The following is a 19286-nucleotide window of genomic DNA, read 5'->3' as shown; positions in this document are numbered from 1 at the left end:
CATGGAGCCGGCCCCATGGCCAAGTGGTTAAGTTCACATGCTCTGCTACAGCAGCCCAGGGTTTCACGGGTTCAGATCCTGGGTGCGGACACGGCACCACTCATCAGGCCATGCTGAGGCGGCCTCCCACATGGCTCACCCAGAGGAATTCACAACTAGAATACACAACTATGTACTGGGGGGCTTTGGGGAGAATAAAAAAGTTAAAAAAATAGGTAAAAGCACAGTTATGTTCCGTATGTTCTATTTTCGAAGGTATGCAAGTGTATAATAAATAAGTTTGAGATTTCTTGAATATAGCTAGCGGGCACATTGAGAAGGAAGCAGCCTTCAGCAGCAGTAAGCTGCAGGGCCGCTGATGTGGAGCCGTCCTCCCCGGGCAGCACTGGACGCACATGAGTTGTGCAGTTAAGGTGGAACCGCGACACCCATGTTTGTCTGGTAGGATCCGGTGGGTTTGGTTCTTCCACGTGCACTATCCCATTCCACCCTCGCAACCACCCTGTGAGGTGGGCATGAAAGCCCAGGGACTGTGTCTCCTCCTAACAGGCAGGAACCGGACTCAGGAGGGTGAGGACCTTCTGCCTCCCGGCCGTGGGGCCAGGAGGGGTTATGGTCCCTCCCTCGTTGAGGATCTATGAGCGGTGGAATCTGTGAGTGGGGAGGGTGGGTAGGCCAGGGAGCAGAACAGACAGACAAGGCTTCTGTGAGAATGATGCCTGCTATGGTTTCACTCCTCACTGTCCAACAAAGCCAGTGCGCCTGAAGGCCAGAATTCAAATGCAGGCTGTCCCCAAGTGACTGCCTGCCACACCTATTTTTTAAAAATCATGTTCTTACTATAAAAACAACACAACAATGACTTTAAAGGAATGTGTTTCGATCCCCCATAAATCTCCCCCTGCCTGGGCACAGTCATTACTTACATTTTTTCTGTGATCCCTTCCAGTCTTTGTCTACATTACGCATAATTCTGCATAGTTCTGATCCTCGTGTACACTTAACTTTGTAAGTGTTCCACCTCGCATAAATGGTGTTGCTTGTTTCTCCATAAGCTGCATAATTATCCATTTTAATGGCTACATATTATGCAGGATCCTTTTTAATTAACAACAGCACCCTGGGTTAACAGTTCATCATTATGGCAAGTATTTCTTTATGTTTTATTCTCCATTTTTCTTCTGCGTAAGGCTGTTGCATTTACAGAATGCTTTCTTCTCGACCTCACAACTTTACAGCATGTAACTGGGGCAAGTGTTATTATGCCTGCTTTATAGATGGGGCACTGAGGTGCAGAGAGATCAAGGTCATACTGACAGCAAGGAGGGGGCCGAGAGGAAAGCTTCCTCCGGGTCTTCTCTCTTCAAGTCCAGTGCTCCTTCCACCGCACTGGCCTGATGTTGAGCATCGCCTGGCATATCCTCTCGTTGACCCAGGCCTCTTCACAGGACGGAATTATTACCATCTCATTTTACAGGTAAGGAAGCTGGGCCCAGAGAGGGAAGATAACTTGCCCAAGGTCACATGGCAGAGCTGGGAGACAAACTCAGGCAGGCGACTCCAAAGCCAGATATCTGTCCAATAATCTGCACCGTTGTTTCTACCTTTTGGCTACTGTGAGTAATGCTGCTATGAGCATCGATGTACAAATATCTGTTTGAGTCTCTGCTTTCAACTCTTTTGGGTACATACCCAGAGAGGAGTGAGTTTCTATGAACAAAACTCTACTTATACTCTCTGTTTCCAGCTTTTCAAGGCACAGGGAGGGGGAGGCGAGCACTAGATAAAGAGTGGATGGGTGAGAGAAAATATTTGTAAATCATAAATCTACTAAAGGTTTGTATCCAGAATATAGAAGGAACTCTCACAATTCAATAATAAAAGACAAATAATCCAACTAAAAATGGGCAAAGGATCTGAATTGACATTTCCTAAGGAAGATATACAAATAGCCAATAAGCACATGAGAAGATGCTCAACATCAGTCATTAGGGAAATGCAAAACAAAACCACAATGAGATACCATTTCACACCTACTAGGAAGGCTAGAATAAGAAGTCAGACAGTAACATGTGTTGTCGAGGATGTGGAGACGTAGGACCCCTCCTATACTGCTGCTGGGAATGTGAAATGCTGCAGACGCTTTGGAAAATAGTTCGGCTGTACCTAGAAAGGATTAAACATAGAGTTACCATATGACCCAGCAATTCCACTCCTAGGACACACCCAAAAGAATTGAAAAGAGGTATTTAAACAAAAATGTGCACAGGAATGTTCATAACAGTATTATTCACAGTAGCCGAAAGGTAGAAACAATCCAAATGTCCATCAACTGAGGAAAAAATGAACGGAATATGGTATATTCATACAATGGAATATTATTCAACCATAAAAAGGAATGAAGAATAGCAGCCTTACTCATAATTGGCCAAACTTGGAAGCAACCAAAATATCCTTCAGTTAAGCGAATGGACAAATAAATGGTGGTGGTACATCTAGACAATGGAATATTATTCAACCATCAAAAGGAATGAGCTATCAAGCCATCAAAAGACATGTTACTAAGTGAAAGAAGCCAATCTGAAAAGGCTACATACTCTGTAATTCCAGCTATGTGACATTCTGGAAAAGGCAAAACTATGGAGATGGTAGAAAGATCAGTGGTTCTCAGAGGTTGAGGGGAAGGGAGGGATGAATAGGTGAAATAGAGAATTTTTAGGGCAGTAAAACTACTCTTTCTGATACTATAATGGTAGATACATATCATTATACATTTGTCAAAATCCACAGAATGTACACCTCCAAGAGTGAACCCCAATGTCAACTAAGGACAGTGAGTGATGATGATGTGTCAATGCAGGTTCCTCAGCTGTAACAAATGTAGCCTCTGGTGCCGGATGTTGATAGTGGGTGTAGCTGCAGGCAGTGGGCTGGGAGGTATATGGAAACTCTCTCTACTTTCCATTCAGTTTTGCTATGAACCTAAAATTGCTCTAAAAAATAAAGTCTAAAAAAAAATGGAGTATTGACACATGTTACAACCTGGGTGAACCTTGGAACCATTATGCTGAGTGCAAGAAGCCAGTCACAAGAGACCACATAGGGCATGATTCCATTTATATGAAATGTCCAGAATAGGGAAATCTATAGAGACAGAAAATACACTGGTGGTTATTTAGGGCTGGGGGATACGGGGGAGGGGTGGGGGGTGGAGAAGTAATAGCTAAAAGGTACCCGGTTCTTTTTGAGGTCATGAAAATGTTCTAAAATGGACTGTGATGACAACTGAATATATCTGTGAAGATACAAAAAATCACTGACTCCTACACTTCAAATGAGTGAAATGTATGGTACGTAAATTATATCTCAATAAAGCTGTTTTCTTAAAAAAACAAACAACAGGACAGCAGCCTCCTAGAGGCCCCCGCTAATTACCTTCATCTGTGACTAAGAGCCCCCCTCAACTGCCCCCGCCACCCATGGCCAGCCCTACCCCAAGCCAAGACTTTCCCTGAAGGAAATGTTTGACTCATGGCTTGAGTGATGAGGGGTGCGAGTGAGGTTTCTGCCAGGAGGTCACAGCAGCATCAACACAGCTCAGCTAAGCTGCCTAACAGGTGTTTTCACCTCAGGTGGGCACCTAGACAAGCCACACCCTCTCCATCATGACACTGCGGTGGAGACCATCAGGGATGGGACAGGGCTGACCCGTGGCCATCGAATTAGCAAAATGGGCCGGCATGAGAGACAGGCTGCTCTAGCGGAGCGTGTGATTGCTGAGACTTCAGTCTCCTTCTCCAGTTAGCATCCCCCCCTCAGCCTGGAGGCAATCGCAGGCCGAGGCAGATTCCCAAGGCCCATGGAGCCTATTACCTGACCTTTAAAGTTGAAAAAAAAAAAGTTATGAAAGTTCAGAGCTGGAAAAGACATTGGAAATCATCCAGATAGTGTCTTCTAGACTTCTAGATTTCACAGGTCATATCATTCCAAAATATCTGGGGGACTGACGAGGTTGACAACTTTTAATTTTGCTAAATTAAGACAATTTTAAAAACTAACATCATCATTTTGATTAAAAAAAGAGAACAATTGAAGAGAAAGAACATCAGAATAAAGAGAAACTATTTAAGTGGAGTAAATTTAGCTTTAGGAGAAATTCAGTACATTTCTCCTTTCTCTTCCCCTGCCTCCCTGCTCCCCGCCGTGAAAACTTGCTGAACGCTAGTGAAGCTTCATCTTGGAACAGGAACAGCTTTCGGGCCCAGGCTTTGGGCACTACCCCATTCAGGACTTGAATCCTCTGGAAGCCAGTTCTGGGATGGCAGGACTTTAGTGCCAGACAGACGTGGGTTCAAATCCTACCTCTGTGACTTACTGGCCAGATATAGACTTCTGCAAATGTCTTACCTTCTCTGAACCTCAATTCCCTTGTCTTTAAAATAATCCTTATCTCATAGATTGTTTTGTGAAAATTATCGTAAAATAATGAAAAAAAACATATGAAAGTCCCTGGCACATAGTAGGCACTACATCGTTATTGCCATGCCCTCTGGTGGTGAAAAGTAGTCTCAGAAATAATTCATTCCATTTTCCTGGCACTTTAGTTGATAAAAAGTTCTTTGCTAGATATAGCTAAACCTGCCTGCCTGTATATCCACCCACTGGTCTCATACATGAACTTCAGAGCCACACGGAACAAACCTAATCCTTCTGTCATGCGACAGTCCTTAGTTCCTTTTCAATCTTCTCTTCTAAAGATAAATATCCTATCTCTATCAATCATTCCACAGACGAGACCTCACCGTCCTGCTTGTATTGGTCAGCCATGGCCAGAATAATGCTGTATAACAAACCTCTCCAAAAGTTCAATGGAAAAAACAAAAAAAACTCGATGGCATTCTGCCTTAAGCTAACTTAGCAGGGCTTGACTCCAGGCTTCAGGTTGGGTCCAAGTCTGCTCCACGTGTCTCTCACCTTCCTTGGACTCCCGAAGGCTTGCTCTCTTAATAACAAAAGGCAGAAGTACAAGGGGGTGCAGTCATCTGTGCAAGTATATTTCTAGTCTTTGTAGCCTTCACGTACCATTGGCCAAAGCAAATCACAGGTCAAGCTCAAAGTCAAGAGGCCATGGCAAGGATAAGGATGTAGAACACAGAACAGAGAAGCATTGAGACCAATAGTTCAATCCTTCCACTGCTCACTTTCCCTTTCTCCCATTTCCATTGGTTTTGATCTATTTCCACTGGACACACTCTTCTAAGGTCTCATTGGAATAAGGGGGATTAGGAGGCTTGGGAGGAGGAACAAAGCCTTGCCTGATCTGGCCCCTGCCTAACTCTCTGACCTCGTCTCCCACCACTATCCTCCTTGCTCTCCACACATGAGCCACCTGGGTTTGTTTTCTTGAAGGCACTAATCTCTGCCACCTCAGGGCCTTTGCACATGCTTTGCCTTATGCTTTGATGGGAAGCTCTTCTTCCCCTAACCTCTTCCCCTGTTCCAAGATGGGTTTCTTCTTATATTTAAAATAGAACTTACATGTCATGTCCTCAAAGAGGTCTTTCTGACAATCAAGTCCAGTTAAGTCTCCCCCTATTGTTCTCCAGCATAAGAGTCTTCTTTATTTTCCTCCTGATACTATGCCTCGAATCATAATTATTTACTTGTTTATTTAATTTTGTTTCTCTTCCCCTAGTAGACTCCAAGCCCCATGAAGGCAAAGACCATGTCCAGCTTGCTCATTGTTAAATCCCCAGTGCCCAGCATGGGCCCTAACACGCAGTAGATGCTTAATACATATTTATTGAGAGAAGGGATGTAGGACTAAATGCAAAGGAATAAATGAACAAATGGATTTCACCAGGTCTCACCTCTTCCCCTCTCTTCAATGACGAAAGGCAAAGGAGGATAGAAGCACACAGCTGCTCTCGGAATGCAGCCCAGGGAAGACTCGTAATCTTTTCTTAAGTGCCCAGCCTTTGCCACCGCTGCCTGACTATTCTTCAGTGAGGATTTGCTCCACTTTGCTTAGACATCTAGTCAGAGGAATCCACGCTCTCTGACCACATGCTCACTTTCCAGGTAGGTGCCAGATGTGCACCAGGTGGCTTGGGATCAAAAACATGCCACCGATAATTCAGCAGTGGGATAACTGACAAGGGTCAGCATAAAGGAACTACAGATAAATGGAGTTCGTGACACAAACCACTGCCTGGGAGGTGGAGAGGCCTGGTTTCCAATGGCAGTATTGTTCTACCTGCTACAAGAGCCCATTCCTGGCCCCTCTTCCAAACCCTCCTCTCTCCTCCGGCACAGCCTTTCAATCAGACTTTGCCCTTCATCGCTCCCACAAACCACTGAACCCAGGAGAAGGCTTGGTCTTTTCTGCCTGTGGCCCTTTGAAAACATCTGCACCTGTTAAATAAAGCCTTTGTAGCCTAGAGAAACAAGCCCAACATGAGCCAGAAAATCAAATTTCTGCGTCCATCTCTCTGCCTCATACCAGCTGGATGATGCCGCAGGTCAGTGACTTAACCTCTTCGAATCTTGGTTTCCTCACCTGACAAATGGGGCTGGTCAAGCCTACTCACCGAGCAGGGACGAGGACTGGTTCAGAGGAGGCAACATCAAAGTGCTTCCTAAACTGTGGGAGACAATTCAAACGTTAGTGGTGTTATTTACCTTCTTCAGTCAAGGAGGGCTGTGTTGTGGAGCATAAAGGGTTAAAGATTCAGGAACCGAAAACTCTTTCTACAACAGAAGAGAAGAGAAAAATAATGCCCACTTCCAGATGCACTTGAAGGACAGATTGCTTAGGACGGGATTGCAATCGGGCCTCCAAGTGGGAGGAATGATTGCCACCCTCATCAATATTACTGCCGGCTGAGCCTGCTTGGGACTCTATCAGGTAATTGAGGTCCCAAATTTAGTTCTTATCCAGACACCGAGGTTAATAGGAATTGCTTCTGAGAATTAACTCTTTGTAGCTTTCTAACGCACAATGCATTTAGGATTTGACATTGACATTTAGACCTGGACATTTGGACAGCTAGCCCAAATGTTAAAGGTCAAGGTCATAAGATTCCTGTACTGTTGTCAACTGAGGTTTGACTGGAGGAAGTTCAACTATCTGAACCCCAGACAGTCACTTCCAAGAGGTTGTTGTCAGTCAGAAGGACCACTGGAAGAGAGGACAGTGATGACTGGGGACAATCCACCTCAGGTGCCACAGAAACAACAACAAACTAACAACACATAAACACACAACTAAAACATGCAGCAATACCATTCCGCTGTTGTTAGGGCGGTGTCATTTATATATCATTAATTAAATAGATATTTACGAATCCTTATGATGTGCCCAGTACCATATTAACAGAAAAAGGAAAAAACCTGCAAGACCATGTTAATAGATACAGAAAAATCATTAAAAACAAAGCAAAAACCCAACACCCCTTCGTGATAAAAACACTCAACAAACCAGGAGAAGAGAGTGTCTTTCTCAACCTGTATAATAGTATCTATGAAGTCCCTTTGCTAACATCACACTTAGACTGGCGCTTTCCCCCTGAGATCAGGAAGCAGACATGGAAGTCCACTCCTGCCGCTTCTATTCAATGTGATACTAGAGGTTCTAGCCAGGGCAGTTAGGCAAGGGGAGAAAAGTCATCCAGATTGCAAAGGAAGAAGCAAAACTATCTTTATTTACAGATGACATCTTACACATAGAAAAATCCTAAAGAATTCACACACACCAAAAAAACTATTACAGCTAATAAACAAGTTCTGCAAAGTTGCAAGATCAATATACAAAAATCAGTTGTATTTCTATACACTAGCAGTGAAGAATCAAAAAAGGAAATTAAGACAACAATTCCATTCACAATAGCATCAAAAAGAATAAAATACTTAGGAATAAATTCAACCATGAAAGTGTGAGACTTGCGCACTGAAAACTACAAAATGTTGTTGAAAGAAATTAAAGAAAACTTAAATAAGTGGAAGGATAAATAAACAATAAATCTCATGCTCATGGATTGGAAGGCTTAACAGTGTTAAGACGGCAATTCTCTCCAAATCGATCTACAGCATCAATGAAATCTCTGTCAAATTCCCACTGCCTTCTTTGCAGGAATGGACAAGCTCATCCTAAAATTCATAGGGAATTGCAAGGGACTCCAAATAGCCTAAGTAATCTGGAAAAAGAAGAACGAAGTTGGAAGTCTCACACTTCCCAATTTCAAAACTTACTGCAAAGCTACAGTAATCCAAACATTGTGGTACTTAAATAAGGGTAGATAAATAGATCAATGGGATAGAAATGAGAATCCAGAAATAAACCCATACATCTACATACAATCAACTGATTTTTGACAAGGGTGCCAAGACCATTCAATAGTGAAAGAACAGTCTATTCAACAAGCACTCCTTGGACAATTGGATATTCACAGGCTAAAGGATGAAGCTGGACCCCTATCTCACATCATACACAAAATTAACTGGAAACATATCAAAGTTTCAAACATAAGAGCTAAAACTATTGAACTCTTAGAAGAAAACATAGGTATAAAACTCTGTGACCTTGGATTGGGCAACAGTTTCTTAAATATGACACCAAAAACATAAGCAACAAAAGAAAACTAGATAAATTAAACTTCATCAAAATTTAAAAACTTTTGTGTATCAAAGGACACCATCAAGAAAGTGAAAAAGATGACCCACAGAATGGGAGAAAATATTTGTAAATCATATATCTGATAAGAGTCTAGTATCTAGAATATATAAATAACTCTTACAACTCAACAACAAAAAGACAAACAACCCAATCTGAAAATGAACAAAGGACTTGAATAGACACTTCTCCAGAAACCATACACAAATGGCCAAGAAGCACATGAAAAGATGCTCAACATCATTAGTCAATCAGGGAAATGAATATCAAAACTGCAATGAGATATCACCTCACACACACTAGGATGGATATAACCAAAAAGACAAACAATAGCAAGCACTGATGAGGATGTGGAGAAAGTGGAACCCTCATAATTTTCTGGTGGGAATGTAAAATGGTTCAGCCACTGTGGAAAATAATTTGGCAGTTCCTCAAAACAATTAAACACAGAATTACCATATGTCCCAGCAATTCTGCTCCTTGATTATACCCAAAAGAATTGAAAACAGACGTTCAAACAAAAATTTGTACACAAATGTTCACAACAGTACTATTCACGATAGCCAAAAGGTGGAAACAAACCATATGTCCATCAATTGATGAATGGATAACTGAATGTGGTATATCTATACAATAGAATATTATTCAGCCATGAAAAACAATGAAGTACTGATACATATTGAACATGGATGAAACTTGAAAACTGCTAAGCAAAAGAAGCCAGACAGAAAAGACCACATATTGCATGATTCCATTTATATGAAATGTCCAGAATAGGTAAATCCACAGAGATAAGTGTTTGCCAGGGGTTGGGAGAAGGAGAAATGGGGGGTGACTATTTAATGAGTAAGGAGTTACTTTTGGGGGTAACGATTATGTTTTGGAATTACTGGGGATAGTTGCACAACATCGATACTAAAAATCACTGAATTGTACACTTGAAAGTGGTTTAAACAGTGAATTTTACGTTATGTGAATTTTATCTCAATTTCTTCTCTTTTTAATTTACAAGAAAAAATAAATGGCAGGTCAAGATGTTTGCTGGTGGAATCAGTTTTGCCAACAATAAAAGGAATCAAACTCTTTACCCCTGCCATGGACATCGTGAGACCCCTGTTTTGAATGCTGTCATGATTTTGCTCACACACAACTCTCTTCACAAGATTGTAAGCTTTATGGGGGCAGGAGGAGCTGCATCCCAGAAGTCTATCATAGAAGTTATAGAGACAGCCCATCAACAATTGACCCAGGGAGGAAATGGGACAACCTTTATTCTTGTCCGAATCTAGTTGAACAGAATAGCAACAGGAAAAAATAACCCCCCCACAACACAGGATAACACAGAAGAACAATCTGAATTTCCTCTTCTTCCTCCCTTCCTCCAAATTTTAAGACATCAGGGCTGAAAAAGAAAGCATCCCAGTCAAGTGCCATGAATGCCAAGGTTACCGAAGGGAAATCACGTTGATTATTGAAATGTGAATACCCAGCCACTCAAAGCTCCGGGAGGTGTTAAAAGCGGAATGAGCCATTTCCACGGAGGAATCAGGCAGCCTTTCAGAGGCTGTGATGACGGAGCGTGGAATGCTCGTTTCAGAGAAGTAGGAAAAAAATAAAAGCCAAAACTATACTTTGTCACCTGACAGTGTCACCCTTTTCTCCAGCTTGGCCAAGCCCCACTCTCAGATCCTCAGACACTTAACTCATCTTCATCCTGCACTGGTGTGAAGATGCACCTTGGGGGGTGGGCTACAGTTTCAGCCATATTGAAACCTCCCACCTGTGCCCTTTTGGGTTCTGTACCTGGATTCAGTCTTACAGTCTCTTGCAGTTCTCCAGCCATACGTGTCTCTGGGTCTTTGCTGAAGCTCTCCCCGCTTCCAGCATCACTGTTCGAAATGCGTGACCCCTATTCCTCTGTCAAGACTCACAGAGGATTCCTCTCCAGAGGGAAATCCTTGCTGATCTCAGGCTGGTTGAAACCACCGCTCCTCCATCCTCACAGCCCCCTCGGGCCACTCTGTCATAGCCCACCCCTGTTTCCTGCCTTTTCCCTCACCAGACTGTGAGTGCCTTGCAGGCAAAGGAGCTCTGAGTTGACTGCCTTTATTTAAATCGATAACTGAGCAAACTCTCTGGGGCATGTTTCCTCCTCTGTGAAATAATGGGGTTGGACAAGATCATGGATGTGGTCTGCTTACAGCCCACAGACCTATTTGGCTCACACGCTATTTATTGTATTTAAGCAAGCATTTTTAGGTTGGGAACATTTATACTAAAACCTTAAATTCTGTCTTCTCCTGAAAACTCAGGGGATTTGGCAGCCTTGGGCCCACACTCATGGATCGAACAAGCTGTTGCCCTGTTTAGATGGGGCACAGGCTGGCCTCTCAGTCATCTAGGCTTCCGTTGGCATCAGACTTGAGTCTCCTGCTCCAGATGCCTTTTCCAGCTCCTAGTCTGAGGCTCTCCCACTCCATGATTCTCGTTTCTCTTCCTCCTCCTCTCTCCAGTCAACATCATCACCATCTTTGTTTTCATCTTTGTGAGAACCAATGAATGGAGACATTCAACTTTCCTTGTTTTTTCCCCTTGTCTTGTATTTCAAGGTAGCAGCTACAAGCCTCTCTGGTTATTTCCTAAACAATTAATCACCAGATACGATTTAATCATCTTTAGAAACAATTAATGCCAGCCCTCTAAAAAGCACTGTCGCTTGTAGGTTGGACAGAGCACCCTCCTCTTTCTCAGCCCCGAACTGGGAACAGCAGACTCCAATTTCAAAAGCACGTTTCAAAGGTAATCCAACTGACTACAGCCTTCTTAAAAGAACATCAAATGCTTGAGCAAATCCTACCTATATAGAACCATTTAAGCAATTTCAAATACATTTCCGTTGCATAATTATGCAAGAACTTTGGTCATAAAAAAACATGCTGTTGCAAACTTAAGTGAAATCACTGCAGATTATTATTTGTTAGAAAAAATGCCTACTTGCAAGGTAGACCTGTCATCAGCTTCTCAATGGATTTCCATCTTGTCATTTCCCACCAACCGGTTGGCCCCCAATCAGTCGGCCCTCAGATTGTTGGAAAAGCCACACAGAACAAGCACCCAGCCCAAAGAGGAAACTCAGTTAGCATCTAGCTGGGCCTGAGCGGGTTGGCTCATAATGCTGAGGATTTTGAGCTTGAAAGCAGAAGTCACTGTGTTTCTGTATATTAGTGAAAAGGGACCATTATTTTCCTCCAGAAACCTGCTATTCCTCCTGTATTCCCTACTGACAGAGTTTAGAGCAGTGGTTCTCATCCCTGACGGCACAGTAGAAACACCCAAGGGGCTTTTTTTTTTTTTAAATGCCGAAGTCCGGACACCACTGCAGACCAATTCAGTCAGACTTTCGGAGGGGGAGCAGGCTGGCATCAGAACTTTTAAGTGCCCAGGTCATTCCAGTGTACAGCTGGGGTTGAGGACAACATTGGGACGCAGTGGTTCCCAAAGAATGGTGCCTGGATCAACAGCGTCAACATCATCTGGGAACTTGTTAGAAATGCAGATTCTGGGACCTACTGAATCAGAAACTCTGGCATAGGGCCCAGGAAGCTGCATTTTCACAAGTATTCCAAGTGGTTCTGATATGTGCTAAGGTTTGAGAACCAATGGTGTCATGGATTCAGTCAGGGTTTCCATTCCAAATCCACCACTTACTAGCTCTGTGGCCTGAAGGCAAGTGTTTTCTTGACTGAGGCTCAGTTTTCACATCTATAAAATGGGTATAATGTGGAATTAAATGTGACAATGCACAGAGTGCACTTACTATACTATCTGACACAGAGTCGGTGCTCAATTAAATGTCGGCTAGTATTATGTAGGTGGCCAACCTGGAAATTATTTCCCATTTCCCTGCCCCATTACACCTCCCATACAATCTTTGACCAAGTCCATCCATCCTTTACCCTTATCAGTTCTTCCCCGTTTCTCCCTTCCTCCCATCGCTGCCGGGGAGTCCAAGTTCTCATCAACCCCACTTGAGTGAGGGACAGATCTGCCCAAGGGAGGAGACTAGGAATGAGATGACAAAGAAAAAGAGACAAAAAGGGTTAGGAGGCCTCCCTACGACATGAATCCACACGGTCGCTGCAATCCAGGCCACTTAGGAAGAAGGTGAGCCACCGTTGGTCAACTGTGCCAGTATTCTTTCTCCTGAGATTCCGTGCTGGGTCACCCTGAGATTCTGAGAAAACCTTTGAGACTATAGACCTGCTGTCCCCGTGGCAGAGAGAGTCCCGCAGCTTCCTGTGTCATTTGCTGCAGCTCAAGGCACCCTTGAGACCTCATCAAAATGTCTCCCAATTTGTCCTCAGGGGCTGCCCCCCAGGATGTGAGACTGCCGCATCAAAGACCTTGGCCGAGGAGCCTCAGCTCTTCCACGAGGCCCCGACTGTGCATCCACGGAGCAGCAGTGTCAGGTGGGGCCTCATGGCTTCTCCTGGAGGGGCATGATTGCCTGTCAAGAGGAACAGCCCTTCCTCTGTCCTGCTTAGGTGTCTGTTCCGAGATTGTCTCCCCAGGTGAGAGTCACATGGCTGGAATAAGGAAGAAAAGGGGATCGGGATCCAGAGGCTTGGTGACACATCGAATGTGGCTTCATCGCTGCCACAGTTGTCGCAGCCCCAGTGTCCCCCTTCCTGTTGCTCAGGCTCGCGAGGCGCACTCTTGCCCTGGGGCCTCGGTGCCGGCTCGGTGAGTGTGGTCTGGGAGTCCGCCCTCAGTCCAAGGGGTGCATCCACCCTCGCCCAGCTGCGACCTTGGGCAGGTGAGGTAACCTTTCAGAGCCTCAGTTTCCTCACTTGTAAAGTGGGTATAATCAGGACCGGCTACTGAATTTGCAGGGCCCAGTATAAAATGCAAATATAAAACCCTCTGTTAAAAAATTATCAAGAATATCTTGATGGTGATGGCAGAGCCTCCAACTGACTGCAGGGCACCTTCTGAACACAGGGCCACATACGGCCACGCTGGTTGCATGCCCGTGACGCTGGGCCTGGGTACAATAAATAACAGTATCTATTTCACTGGGTTGTTGTGAAGACCAAATACGAAAGGTACGTGGAAGCACCTTAGATAGTTCCAGGCACATAGTAGATCCTAAAAAATGCTAATTTCCTCCCTTATATCTTCCCTTCCTCTTCCTTTGTCTGTTACCTCTCAGAACAAGCTTTCTCGGCTCCTATGGCTCCAGACCCCACCCGTGGGCTTGGCCCTGCTGGGAACCAGCAGCCAAGCCCTTCTGCACCCACCGCTTGGCCTTGCCCTGCTGCGGCTGCTGGCTGCTAGCCCTGCTGTTCCTGGGAACTGGGGCCACCGCCCCCTGCAAGGACCCTTTGTTGCCCGAGTAGTTCAAGGGGGAAGTTCTGGGAGGAGCAGGCTGGGCAGTGGGAGTGAGCAAAGGCCCCAGCCCGGGCTGTGCAGCTGGCGCCAAAGCTGCTCACCCTGGATGAAGGCGAGATTACGGGTAGGAGGGCCCCACTGGGCTCCAGAGAGGCTGAGGACCTCCCACAGAATGAGCCAGCCCCTCAAAGGGCTCACGGCTTGCTCCTCCTGCCCATCCGAAGGGACAAACAGAAGGGACAATTATTTTTGGAACTGGAAAGCATCGCTTTCTATCGCTTTACTAACTGTGTCAGCTCGCCTAACTGACTCTGAAATAAACAGCCCTGGCTGAAATGACCGGCCCCTCTGTGGGTGGTGAAGTGGGAGGGGGAGGAGTTGGGGTAGGCTGAAAACAAGAGCCTGCCCCTCACACACCACCCTGAATCCTGTGGGCTGTGGACACCTCCTACCTGACCTGGACCCAGCAAAGAGCCAGAGGCTCGGGCCTTGCCTACTTCAGGTCACTGCAAACCAAGACAGGATGCTGAGCTCCTTGCAATGGACACATGACAGCCAGAAAGGGGTGAGTGGGAGGGGCAGAAGGAGGGGGGGGGGGGCCACATAGCTCTGGCTTTAAGCCAGTTCCAACTATCAAAACTATAGATTGACACACAAGAAAAAGATAGGGTCACATTTTCCAATGGCCTCACCCTATGTCTCCTTTTAGGTCTTTTTTTAAAAAAAAGTCACCTATCCTGGTAAATAATGGAATGCAATTTACAAAACATCCGTTTGTGCCTAATCTTCCAGAAAGAGCAATGCCGGTCACAGGAAGTGGCGTTCACACACACGCATCTGTGTATATATGCACACGTGTGCACACGTGCACACACCTGCATGTGTGTGACTTACAATGATTGCGGCTCCCTTGTCAAGATACCACCCGGCTTCCCACTGTGCAGGGCCTTTTGGTGCAGGTCCTGTGATGGCACTTACTGGCTATGCGACCCTGCACGAGTTACTTATCTGTCTGCTCTGCTTTTTTCTCTTTTGTACAAGAAGACATCAAGAAGATGAGCGATAATGAATATTAACGAGGTGCTGACACGGGGTAACAGTTAATAATAGCAAATTTGCAAGATTGTTGGAATGGTCACATGAAGTCAGGAACGTACCTGGCATGTGGGAGCTGCCCAAAAATGTCCGCTGAAGGCAGTCAAGGACCCTGAGCAAGATGTCTACACGGCTTTCCCAAGATCCCACGAATTGTAACATGGGATCGCTTCCTTCTCCTCCTTTCTCCCATCTGGCTCTCTCTTTCTTGGTTTAGTTGTCCCTTTCGTTACCTCATTGACAGAATGGTCAAATTGGGAAAAGAACCCCCTCACCTCCACTGCTTGGATGGCTGCAGGATGATGAGGAGCGGCTGAGGTACAGCAGTATGAAGGTTAATTTTATGTGTCAACTTGACTGGGCTAAGGGATGCCCAGATAGCTGGTAAAACATTATTTCTAGGAGTGTCTGTGAGGGTGCGTCTGTAAAAGGTTAGCATTTGAATCAGTACGCTGAGTAAAGAACATGGCCTTCCTCTATGCATTTGGGCATCATCCAATCCACAGAGGGCCTGATAGAACAGAAGGACGGAGGAAGAGTGAATCTCCTCTCTCTGCTCAAGACGGGAGCTCCATCTTCTCTTGCCCTCAGACCTCAGCGCCCCTGGTTCTCAGACGTTTGGACTCAGATTGAATCACACCACCTGCTTTCCTGGGCCTCCTGCTTGCAGACAGCAGATAGTGGTATTCATGTGAGCCAATTCCTATAATAAATGTCCTCTTACATATGTCTATATGGATCCTTCTGGTTCTGTTTCTCTGGAGAAGCCTGCCTAATACAGGCAGTTCCTAAGGCAAAGGGATGCCTCTGTGGAGTTTTCCTATCAGATATGGACCCTGTAGGGGGCCAGGAAGCTGCCCAGACCTCAAGGACGCCTTATTTAAACTTTGCCATCTCTCCAGAATATTGCATTCACAGAGTGACACTAAAAGGATTGAAGGAAGACGACAGTCATCCCACATCTTTTAATGTATATTCCATACTCTCATGCGCGGCTGTGAGAGTGATAGTTGGTACAACCACTTCAGGAAACTGTTTGGCAGTATCTTCTAAAGCTGACCATACGTGTACTCCATCCAAGGGAAATGAGAGCATATGGCCACCAAAAAAGCACATATAAGAATGTTGTCAATCTGTTTGGGCTGTTATACCAAATATTGTAGCTGGATGGCTTATAAACAACAGAAATTTATTTCCCACAGTTCTGGAAGCTGGCAGTCCAAGATCAAGGTGCAGGCAGATTTGGTATCTGGTGAGGGCCAGCTCCCGGGTCACAGGCTGCCATCTTCTCCTTATGTCCTCACATAGTGGAAAAGACAAGGGATCTCTCTGGGGCCTCTTTCATAAGGAAGCCAACCCCATTCATGAGGGCTCTGTCCTCTTGACCCAATCACCTCCCAAATGCCCCACATCGGGGCTTAGGTTTCAATACAGAACATCAGTTAGGGAGGCACAAGCATTCAGTCCATAGTCAACGTTCATAACAATTATTCGTAATAGGCCTGAGCTGGAAATAACCCAGGTGCCCATCAGCAAGAGTGGGTAAATAAATTGTGCATATTCATACAACAGAATAATACCTCACGATAAAAAGAATAAACCACTGCTGTATGCAAAATGTGAATGATTTCAGACATTATGTTCAGTGAAAGAAGCCAGACACAAAAGAATACACACTGTATAATTCCATTTATGAAATTCAAGAACAGGCAAAACCAAGCAAGGGTGATAGAAGTCATTATGGCGGCTACCTCTTGGGGGGTATTGCCTTCGAGGGGGCCGGAGAGAACCTTCCAGGTGCTGTAAATGTCTGATCTGGGCGGTGGTTACAGGGGTGCACACATACGTAAAAACCATCAAGTTGTATACAGTAGTCCCTGCCTTTTTCTGTGGTTTTGCTTTTCTCCATTTCAGTTACCCTTGGTCAACTTTGGTCCAAAAATATTAAGTGGAAAATCGCAGAAATAAACAATTTGTAAGTTTCAAATTGCCTGCCGTTCTGAGTAGCGTGATGAAATCTCTCACCATCCTGCTCCCACCCACCCTGGACGTGAACCATCCCTTTGTCCCACGTACCCACCTTGTACGTGCTCCCAGCCCGTAGTCACTTAGTGGCCCTCTCAGTTATCAGATCGACTGTCGAGGTATCACAGGGCTTGTGTTCAGGTACCCCTGTTTCACTTAATGGCCCCAAAGTGCAAGAGCAGTGCTGCTGGCAATTTGGATATGCCAAAGAGAAGCCGTAAGGCGCTCCCTTTAAGTGAAAAGTTGAAATTTCTTGACGTACTAAGGAAAGAAAAAAATCATATGCTGACATTGCTAAGATCTATGGCAACTTTTATGACAGTATATTGTTATAATTGTTCTATTTTATTATTTGTTACTATTGTTACCCTCTTACTGTGCCTAATTTATAAATCAAACTTTATCATGGGTATGTATGTATGGGAAACAACATATGTCTATGGGGTTTGGTACTATCCATGGTTTCAGGCACCCACTGGGGGGTCTTGGAACGCATCTCCTGCAGATAAGGGGGGACTACTATATCTAGGATTAGTGGACTTTACATTTTTGTGTATTATATCTGAATAAAAATGAAAAAATAATTATATTCCTTTACCAGATACTGCTCTTTGTGTGAGCTATGAATGACTGAATCCAGTAACTGTCTTGGGAAAAGCACACTTATATTGCATTATATTATTTTTTGTGCTAATGGCCTTAATTTTAAACATGTGCAATTTGAAATGCACCACAGTTGACATTTCTTCATTGTTTAACAAACCAAAGCTTAGCGAAAGGGCAGTGGTCTGGCCCTCTCCGAGTCTCTGGGAGGCCCCAGCACGGACACAGCCACAGGAGCAGTGAAGATGGGCAGGGGCGCTCTCTGGACTCCCATGCACAGCCTGGAGACGGGGTGGGTCTGGCCAGGTGCCTGCCCCGGGGGCACTCATGGGACGGGGCGGGGGGGGGGGGGGCCGGGGGGGGGCGGTGGCCGCAGGGTGCCCAGTCTGGACACTGAGCCCGGTCTGCCTCCTGCCTGGAAGGAGCCTGCAGCTGCCCAAGCCTTTCTGTGCCTGTCCTTTCACAGCTTTTAAGATGCCTAAGGCACACTGCCCGGGCAGAGGTGGCTTTGTCACTCTGCAAGAACATAGCCTTGGAAACAAGGCCCCGGGAGCTAAAAAAGTCAGGAAACTGCCCAAAGCGGGTAGTCAGGGCTGACTTCCTGGGCATGCGTCCTTCCAGTCACACTCAGAAGGGCCCCACACTTGCCTGTCACCACCTTGAAATTCTTAGTAAGTGTTGAACAAGGGGCCCTACATTTTCATTTTTTCCGGTAAATTCGATTGCCGGTCCCAGATGTATCAGAGCACGGTGTTACAGCCCAGCGTACGGAGTCGAGTTCTAGTCCCAGCTCTGCCCCTTGCTGGCTGGGATGGCGCAGCAAGGCTGTTTAACCTCTCTGGGCCTCAGCTCCTCATCTGTAATGTGGGGGTGACAGCAAGGCCCGTTCGGAAGGTGTCGGGAGAATGACGTCAGCCTCCTGCCCCGGCCTGGCACATCCAGGAGCTCCACAAAGTTCCATGATCAGCGTTCGGATGATTGAGGGTGGATTATGAGGCTGCGGTCCCGCCTGGACCTGCCTCAGAAATGCCTTTTTCTAAAGGCAGGAGCCAGAGAAAGAGGCTTTGGGATTAACTCTTCCAAAATAGCAAATGTTCTCTCCTCAGCATTAGGTCTAACACCAGCCGCATTATTACTCCCCAGGAGAAATGTGCCCTCATCAAGTCTCAAAAGCCTCCTTTCAACCCACAGAAGGAACAAAAACCAGTCTGAAATCCTGAAAAAAGCCAATCGCATCAGGTGCACGTTATCCAGTCCATCTTTGATTTGGGGGTTCACTGAAGCATGGCCGACATGTGGTTATCACGGGTCCTATATGTTGCTTCTGTAAATAGACTTTTGTTAGAAAAAAAAATGGACTGAGTTGGAAAAACCGAAAGAAACACGAGGAGCAGCGAGAATCCCTTTCCTCTATATCGCAGCCCACGAAATTGACAGGTCTGAGAGCTCCAAGCATCTGGCTGTTCACACGTTAATTAACCTCTTGTAGCCTGAGTTTCTG

Source organism: Equus caballus, chromosome 11, assembly GCF_041296265.1.
Source record: "Equus caballus isolate H_3958 breed thoroughbred chromosome 11, TB-T2T, whole genome shotgun sequence".
In the NCBI taxonomy this organism is placed as follows: Eukaryota; Metazoa; Chordata; class Mammalia; order Perissodactyla; family Equidae; genus Equus; species Equus caballus.
The sequence above is the reverse complement of the archived record's forward strand: the minus strand, read 5'-3'. Positions refer to the sequence as shown.